This window comes from Parus major, chromosome 3 (assembly GCF_001522545.3).
Source record: "Parus major isolate Abel chromosome 3, Parus_major1.1, whole genome shotgun sequence".
NCBI lineage: Eukaryota > Metazoa > Chordata > Aves > Passeriformes > Paridae > Parus > Parus major.
The window spans coordinates 26,684,427-26,693,853 of record NC_031770.1 but is presented as its reverse complement, the minus strand read 5'-3'; the positions used below and the strand labels follow the sequence as shown (position 1 = coordinate 26,693,853).

At 38.1% G+C, this 9,427-nt stretch overlaps 1 protein-coding gene across 8 annotated transcripts in view; it reads right to left on the bottom strand.

The window, feature by feature from the left end:
* The window catches only part of SOCS5 (suppressor of cytokine signaling 5), an 82,244-nt gene that overhangs the window by 54,395 nt on the left and 18,422 nt on the right, over positions 1–9,427 (bottom strand). For 4 of the 8 annotated variants that reach the window (XR_004496806.1, XR_001520355.3, XM_015621353.3 and 1 more), the window contains exon 2: positions 1,677–1,768. The exons of 2 other annotated variants lie outside the window; for them this stretch is intronic. The gene's annotated coding sequence lies outside the window, so the exon portion shown is untranslated. Of the gene's footprint in view, positions 1–1,676; positions 1,769–3,845; positions 7,644–9,427 lie in introns of those variants that run through there. 2 more of the 8 variants (XM_015621350.3, XM_033513334.1) reach the window with 2 other exon arrangements.

Sequence of the window (9,427 nt, the reverse complement as noted above, 5' to 3'; positions counted from 1 at the left end):
GGGATTGTCTGGGTTTTCAGTCCAGGGCAGGTTTGAACAGATCCAAGAAAAAAGGGAAGAAAACAGTTCAGGGAACTTCTCTGCCTCAGCTAGCTACAACCTAGCTAAAAGCAAAGGAGAGCTCTGTCCCGCTGTCTGTCCATGCTGCAGACACCACAGTCCAGGAGCAGGATGCGGGGCAGTCAGTGTTTTTCCTCAACACACACTGCACACTTCTTCCCCCCCCCCTTCACTCTCAAAGCCAGTCTTAATGGTGCAGAACTTAATATGTAACATAAACAAGGCAACTGGGGATACAAGAATCATAGTCACCCCAGGACAGTCATCTAATTTAACTCTCTGTGGAAACTGTTCTATTCTTTGGAAACACATTATTGTGCAGCAACACTCCTCTGTTGCTGCACCTGTTTTCTGTTCCTAACTGGAGAGGAATCTGAACCGGTGACTGAATGGATGGGGGCTCATGACATGAAGTGGATGATAAACAAGTAGGCGATACTCTGTTGATCCAGGCTGCAAGTCATTGTAACAGGAGCATTCTTTTAAGCCTACAACTTTATAGCAGAATCCACTGAGACTGGGGAAGAGTCAGAGCTCACAAGAGAAACATGAAACACAATGAATGTATAACACCTGACTTTGATAGGAACAAAAAACAAAAGCTTTCTTTCTCATTCTGTCATCACATGATCCAGCAAACCCTGCAAGCCAGGTATCCACTACACTAAATAAGACCTTAAGAATTGAATGTGGATAAGGGAGCTGGGGAGAAGGGGGAAATCAGGCCTTCAGTGTCTGATGGTTACTGGCACAAGTTACTTACAACACAGTGCTAAGGGCAATCTGCACAGCACTCACATGGTTATTAAGGAGGGAGACACAGACCAATGTTACACACAGAAGATGCCACATGTATACATAAGTTCCATGTATACATGAAGTTCCATGTATACATAAAGACTTTAAGGAGATGAGCAAAGAATGTCTTCCTGATTAAAATAAAAAATCCAAAAATTGTTTTTCTTTCTGGATTGTCTGGATCAAGCTAGGATCAACTACTAAAGTCAGACCCATATACAGATTTGCAGGAAGCATCCAACAACACCTATCATGTCATTGCAATGATCATAGCTGTTTGTGGTATCTCAGAATATCCATGCTGACTATGAGGGAGCACATGTTTGCTGGCTGCCAGCCTGTCAACACAATATATATATATATGGTTGACTTCTACACTTTTGTCTCAAGTTTTAAGTTTTTTATTTGCTTCCTAGTCAGAGAGCTGTTTAAGATTTTTGGGAAGAGAAAAGAACGAGATACTATATAAACTCTACTCCCTTTGCAAGTCAGGTTAGAAAATGTACACATTTTTGTGACAATGAACTTAGAATTACTTTTCTAACCAATCATATGCTATTCAGTGGTGTCTTTTATTCTGAAACTGCTCTTTATTGCTCTTCCTCTGCACTACTAGTCTAAAATATCTTAAGACTGTTAGACGGGTGCAAAGTTCTCTACACATGCCCAAAAAACTTCAAGAACAAATAAAAATCAACAAAACATTCCACCCACAACCCCCCAGCATATTGGCTTGACAGACTGTACTTTTCAAAAGTTAAATTTAAAAGGTTAACTACTTTTTGTCACACTCAAGAGAATAAAGATACCTTTCTTACCCAGAAAAGCAAATGAGTCACTGTGTCTTGTCTTGAGAATATACCTCAATTTGAACTTGCTAGATTCCTTCTTTGACTTGTGGACATGATTACTACAAAGGCAAAAGCAGAAATTTTGTTCATAGTTAGAATATCTTTTCATTTAGACATTTACCATTAGTCACTTACGTAAAAGGAATATTTTATTATTTATTTCTGAAATGTGTCCATGGAACTGCCTGTTTTTATATATTTTTAGTGCATATTAACACACAAAAAGCTTCACAGAACTTGCTTTTCTTTTATGCATTAACAACATTTGTCAAGTACAGTCATGGGAAGGACTCTGAAATAAGACTTTTGACAACCAAGAGCAAAGCCACAGTCTGTGGATCATTGAAGTGCCAGGCACAATGTGCATAATCAAGCCTATGAAATGGTTTCCCCACATTTTGGTCTCAAGTCCAAAACAGTGGTTCCCAGGTTGTGGCTGGTAGTGCTGTCATATCACCATATGCTGTCCCTCCTCCTTGTTTCCAGCTGCTACATCACATCAAAAGGCAGCTAAAAATACACACTTTTCTAATATTACTTTTCCAGGTAAGCAACTGCTGTACTCTCCACAAGGATGTTATATGATTGTGAAGCAAGAGCAATATGAACCATGATTCTAAAAATGGGAAAGTGGAATACAAGACAAGTTCTTTATTAAAAGAGTAGGTCAGCACTTCCCTAAAATAATCATCATTGTTTTTCAGAAATCCAAGAGGAGTTGAGGGATTTAATGTGCTCCCACCGCTGTCAGAAATCTAACAGTAACAGAACAGAGGAGAATAATTTGCCTCTCCATGCTAGATGCAAGCCCAGGAAAGCAGTAAGAAAAATACTGAAATGTGATGCACATGTACTTCAATGAAAATCTACAGGGTTGAGCAATCACTGGTGGATATTCAAAGTTAATATTCCTAGTTTTTTTCCTAGGTTTTCCAGAGCAATGACAGAAAAGTCCCAAGTTTTACTAGTTTCCATTCCCCTCTGGAAGCACTAAAATTGCTGAAACATTTTTAAAGTTAGGCCACAGTGTAGCTATTGAGATGCCATAAAAGTAACTTTTTCAGAGAGCAACAGAGTGACAAGTACAAAGTATTTAAACCAAAGATGAAGGCACAAATACAGTTCTTTTGCAACTGTAACATTTACTCTCATTTCTTTTGTTCTGAATTATGTTCCTAACAAGCCTACAAACACGAGTCAAACGTATTAAAATTGGTTCAGTGCAAAACCTTAACAGAGGAAATGCAAGGCAAAGTTTCTAGAATAAGGACTATCCAACTTTAAACAAAACCTTACTTGAAACATCTCATTCAGCCGTCTGCAGTTCATCTTTATTCCAAACAAAACCAGCAATACTGCTTTACTGGGCAAAGGGGCTGCATGTTAACCATTTTAACTCATTAAAAATACAAAAAACCCACATGGATGCTTATCCTGAAGTGTCATGCTTAATGGTACTAGGTTTATATATCCCTGTTCTTCTCAGTTCTGCTCAGAAACATGATCAGACAATCCACCACCTATCACATCACCACTGCCAGCCAGCTGACATGGCCTGTTGGACAAACTGCCAGGTGGCTCCAGGAGGAAGTGGTTTCTTTGGGAACCAGCCTTCCCTAATGCAAAACATTAAAGTCAAAGTTCCTTGACTTTGAGAAAATTGTCTCAGTTAAACATCTCAGACTTGTATTAGAATAAAACTTCAGTCACTGGTGAAGTATGTAAAATTCAACCTAATGATTTTAAATTACTCTAAATAAATGTGCAACAGATGTGTGGTTTCCCAGATTTCTTGTGGCAGCATTAAGCTTGACAAAATAAAAATTGTTTCTGAACTGGTTCTAAAGCCAGCTCAGTTTTAAAAAGAAGCACCGTCAGTGGTTACTCTAGCCTAAACAGGAAATCAATTTCATTCCATCAAAATCCACAAAGTGAATTCAACCATTTGTAGATTTTCTAAGAACAAAAAACCCCAATTATTTTTCTAAGAAAAATAAAAAGTTCTACCGATGTTCTTAACACAATCTCTTTTCAACTAAAAATAATTTCTACCTACTTTGAATTGGCATGAATGATCTTAAAAATAACATATAATAAGCACTCTACAGGGATTACAGAAGCCATGAGCAGTAGTACCTTAATGATATATTTCCATTTGCAGTAAATTTAGAGACCTTCAAAGGCATGAAGTTTGCATGAGTGTAGTCTTCAAGTATTCCGAGTACTAACTGCTGAGACAACAAAGAGATTTTTCAGCAATATGATAAAGCTACAGTTACAACTTGTTTGTAATCCTAAAATACCACATATTAACAGATTACTGTGAAAACTCAGACCACTCTTTCCAGAAATGTCACAAGATCTAGCTAGGGCTTTCTGCCTGTGATTTCATAGGAACCCTATTCAAAGTCATGGCTGTGCTCTGTCTGAAAAGATAATACACTTGTTCTACTCTCACAGTTTACCCAATTTTAAAATTACTCAGTATGGTTGATTATATTTAAAGTATTAACTCCTAACAGTGTACCATCTTCACCAAAGATGATACACTGCACAAAGTATGAAACAGAACAGGTTCAAAAAATAAAAATGTACAAGATAATTTACTTCAGTATTTTTGTAAGATGATAGCTTCAAAACTCTGAAAGATAACAAGGTCAAAACATTGAAGGAATACAAAACCAGACAATTCTTACAAGTCAAAAACCCAGTAACCTGACAGGAGAAGGAAAAGAGGGGAGGGAGAGAAATCAGTCTCCCTGCTCCCTGCACACTGTGTAGTTCAATGTTAGCTGGAGCCTACACAGGCAAACCAGCTACCACATTCCACGACCCTGGTGCATGCCCCCACAGACCATGGAGGTACAAGCAAAAGACTGGAGGGAAACACTGCTTCTATTTGTGTCATTCCTTAAAATTATTTGCTTAGCAGTGACAAGAGACCCTTATTAAAGACATTTGCTTCCATTAAGGGATGCTTGCTGAAGAGGTCACTGTCCTATCTGCACGCTGCCAAATGCCCACTGCAGACTCCTGCTGTGGGGATGCACTGAGGGAGCCGCTCCTGTCAGTACTCCTCAACCTTTATTCAGTCAAAGTGAGTAAAGGCTGGCAAAACCCTCTACATCTGAAGTAACACACTTGAGGAAGGAAGGGCAATACTAAGGATTACAAAGCAATTTCCTCCCATCCAATGCAGAAATTGGAAATTCCAGAAATAATAAATTACTACTGTAATACTAGAGATAATATTTCTTAAAAAACAAGGACTTTGTTGGCTTAAGGGGAACCATGCATTTTTCTACACACACAAAAATGTGCTCACTGCAGTTAGCTCAAAGAGGCCTGGAAGGAAAAGGTGGCTGCTATTCTTTTAACTAGAAAAGGTAAAGGGGCCAAGTGTCTCAAGTGCTCATGAAAGCCTTATTAGGATAAAGTACTACTGGTTTTTAAATATTAGGATTTGATAAATTGGAAGTGCAGTTGCATAGGAAGATGAGTACAAAGGTTTGAATCCCCAAACCAAAACTCAAACCTGCCAGGAAAGAGGTAAAGGATACAGAGCTACAATTCCAACAACACAACAAAATTGGCCTAAGTCAGCACTGCAACCAAAAGAAATGGTGTCAGCCTCTTCCTGGCCACCTGTGCTGGTACAGGAGGTGGTCTGTACACCATATGGCTGCTCAGTCAACCAGCTCAAGGAATTGATCCAGACTAAAATGAATTCTCAGAAAAAGTCTCAATCATTTACTCCATCTGGTTATGACTTCTGTACAAACACTCAAGTTAACACATGGGAGAAGCAGATAAAGAGAGAGGAAGCAGCAGCAGCCAGGGCAACACTGCTTCCTTCCACAGCACTGGTTAGTTCTGCTGAAGTTATTAAGTTCTTAGACAGCTACTGTGAAGAGAAATCTCTATTCTCAGCTGTGGGGCTCTGGCTGCAAAGGACTCTACTTAAGATGCTCCTTTGAACACTTGCATTGAAAGTTCAGCCACTGAAAATTTTTACTTCAAAAATAAAATGCTGAATAGGCTTGATGCATTCTGCTAAACCACAAGGAAAGCTGCAAGTTTCAAGGACTTAAACTGGCAGACTGTCAAATCAAAGTAAAATAATGATATTTTGCCATTGTTCCAAGCTGTAGTAAGAAGTAAACTCCTCCCACTCCTTGGTACAGATTTGCAATGAGAAAAAAGCAGTCTTAGTTTGGACTGCTGATGTTCTGCCAGTTTTTTCTCAAGCAGCTACACATTGATAACTTCAGTTCAAAAATACTGCTCCAAGACCTTGAACAGTGGAACATTCTTGTAAGCCTCTTACTAGGCTTTGGGGTTCCAAAAGGACAATTTTGGGATTATGTGTGTTCACCCTGGATTGAAATGTACTGTACAGTTGCTATCCAATTCTTTGTTGTTCAGAAAATCTGAAATCCCTGAAGCAGACAAGCCATCAATAGATGAACAGAAAGTTATGGCACTTAACCAAAATGAGAGACAACTGTTTTTTAAATACTCCTTTCCCTCTACTTACACAAGTCTAGTAGGTAATAACACAACTATCACGAACAAAGATAGTAGTTCTAATTATGTAAGAATTACAGAGCAAATGTGAGTTTCAGATATTAAAACAGAAATAACACTGTACACATTTACCAATAACTCCACATAGATCTCTATGCTAGAAACTGCAAATTCAAAACAACGGCACACATTAATTCCAAGTCAGGAAACCTTCAAACAATTTAGGCAGTATCCTGATGATGGCCACTCATCGTAACATGTAAATCCACACAAGCAACATTAAATGGAAGCAGTTTCCTTTAAACTACCTCTGTACACCCTAAGCAGGCAATTCAATTTCACCATAACATTTGAAAAAACAAAAGAATGAACGTTAAGTTAGCAAGGTAAAGTATCAGCCATGGAAGAGAACTTTAGGTGACTTAGTGTAGTAGTGGTTACCATACTCCTGTGTTTAACTCTTCTCACACAGAACCTGACACTATACTTCTTTAAATCTGTGGACAGAATAAATGGTTCCAGTCAGTGTTCAAGTTAAGTACAGGAGCCCTCTTGATGACATCTGCCATAAGTACTCTGAGAATAGTTATGGAGCTCTCCCCTAGCAGAGAAGAATTTCTTTCTACTTCTAAGAACATTAATGAAGCACATCCTCTTCTAAGAAGTTCTAAAATATAAATAGGTCTCAAATTGAAATAGAGTGATCTAATGGTTATTTGTATGTAAATCTTGGGAGTTCTGAGTTAAGAAAAAGCATACCTCTTCTTTTTTTACCTGAAGCTGTACCTCACTAAAAGGAAAGGAAATTGGAAGCAAAACTGAAAAGATGAGCCAAATCACATCTCACATTTTTGACTTGCTCAGTAAAAACATTCAATTTAATGTATTTTGTAAACAGAGCATTTCATTCAATTGCAAATGGCCTATTTTCCAAATACACTCTTCCTGTTCTGGGATCAATTTATACTGATTTAACAGTCCTTTCTTCTCACTACATTTTTCGAAACCTCCACAGCCTGTCTAATGCCTCTCCCTTACCGCTGTACCCATGCTGCCCATCAGCTTCCAGGCACCTCCTGTACACTGTATACAGAGCTTTTCTCATGTACCCAGGCACTTCCTATGTGTCCTTTTAACCTGACCAAGCAAAAAATAATATTCTCCAACACAAACTAACTACCTGCCACTTCTTATCAACTGATAAAACCAAAGTTGTACTTGTCTTTCTCTAGCAATGTATCTACAATGATAACCACATAGGAAAAAGTATTACTATCATTCATGCAATTTGCAAGGAAAAAAAAAGCAGCCCTACTCTCAAATTTAAGTAAAATGGACCCAAAAGTTCAAAACTTTCTAAAACCATAATAACTGAGAAGAGTAACAGCCCAAGCTGTTATCCAGCTACATCTATGCTTTACAGCAAGTAGAAGGTAGCCTGAGATGGACAGTTCTAGTAACATAAACTTATAACGTGATCTTCATAATGACTTAACTCTAATGACTAACTTTAATGACTAACTTGCCAGAAGTTTGGCAAGTAAACTATCACTACAGCACCACTGGAAATCTTTGATCAGCTTCTGTATAGAATATACTTTAATGAAATAGAAGCCTATTTGAATAACTGCAGAATGAGACCAGAGGTTTTAATCTGCAAAGCATTTGGCAAGCAAAGAGTTAAAATCCTGCCTAAGACTACCCCCCACAGCTGCTGTCAGCAGTCAGGCTTGTCAAGAGAAGCTCTGGGCTGTCTTGACAAGACTAATTGGCAGCAAGCACCTGGTTCCCCAGGCCCAGCCTGGGGAAGGTAAAAGAATACAAACTGCAAAGAAGGAGAAGCAGCTGGAAGGCTGCTACTAGGTCTAGCCTATTTCATGTTTTCACTGTAATCCACGGGAAACTTTATCCTAGACTATACCCAGCTAGAGCTATCAGAAACATTTCTCTGCAACTTCCCAGTTGAAGGAAACCGGTGCTTTGTGGTTCTGTACCTGCAAGTTCTGCCACTGAGCATCAACCAAGCCTTAATGCGCAGGGTTCTGCTGCAGCACAGCCAGCTGCAACTCACTAAATTGCAGTGGAACTGAAACTGTGTTTTTCTAATGCCATCAAAAATTCACTTAAAGGTGTTAATGTAACTTTAAAATTATGGACTAATCCGCCAGAAAATCAAAACTAAGACTGTTCTGGAAATTGTGTACATTGAGCACATAAAGCATGTGTGATGAAAACTTATGAACATAGGAAATTATAATGTATCTTTAAAGAATCTTAAAAAAAAAAAGGTTTAAAAAATCCCCAACATTCTGGAAACTAGCTAGAAGTAGGATGCATGAGGAATTTTAAGTGGGATTTCCAGAAAATTTAAAAGACTTTAAACATATTTTGACTTCTGTTAACAATTATGATTTCAGTGAACATGAAGCTGAAATTCTGCCCCTGGTTTTTCCACATTATTAAAAATCACCGTAAAAAAACCTTAAAGCATTAGCCTTGCAGGTTCAGCCCCTGAGGTAGGAAGATCTTTCTTAGGAGTAAGGGATAAAAAAAAAAAATCCTTAGTTTAACTGAGTTTGTATAACTGAACCAACAAGTGTCTGTCTACTCACATATAAACATACACAAAAAATTATATATATAAAATATGTATAACATCAATATAGATCAGAATTTTTCTGTTCAAGATAGTGTAAGTATAAACATTAAAAAGTCAGAACTAAATTTCTTCAAAGCAAATTGCTCAGAAAATACATTGACAATATCTTTGCAAGTTTCACATTTTATGTGTTTTAGCTTGCTAGTCAAGAATTCTAACAATGCAGAGCAACAAAAAGTTTCCATATCTTAAAACCCTGGAAATTTGGAAGTGTACTTGTAGTATCAGTATGAAAGACACTTCAATCAATAAGCACTAATGCCAAATGATGGTGCTTGGGAGAACAAAAGATTGCAATGGAACCATTTGATAGTCAACCCACTGTTAGTACAGCAAACTCACCCCAAGAGCCACAGAGTGTGCCACTGTGCTCTTACCTGGGCACACCATATGAACAACTGCAACATTCCTTTAACTGCTAATTATGTTACACAGTACCAGGACAATGATCCATTAGCAATATCTAAAGAAAAGCAAACCTCAGGGTAACGAGATTTTAAGTTACTGTGCTAGAGTTACTGCTCCAGCAATA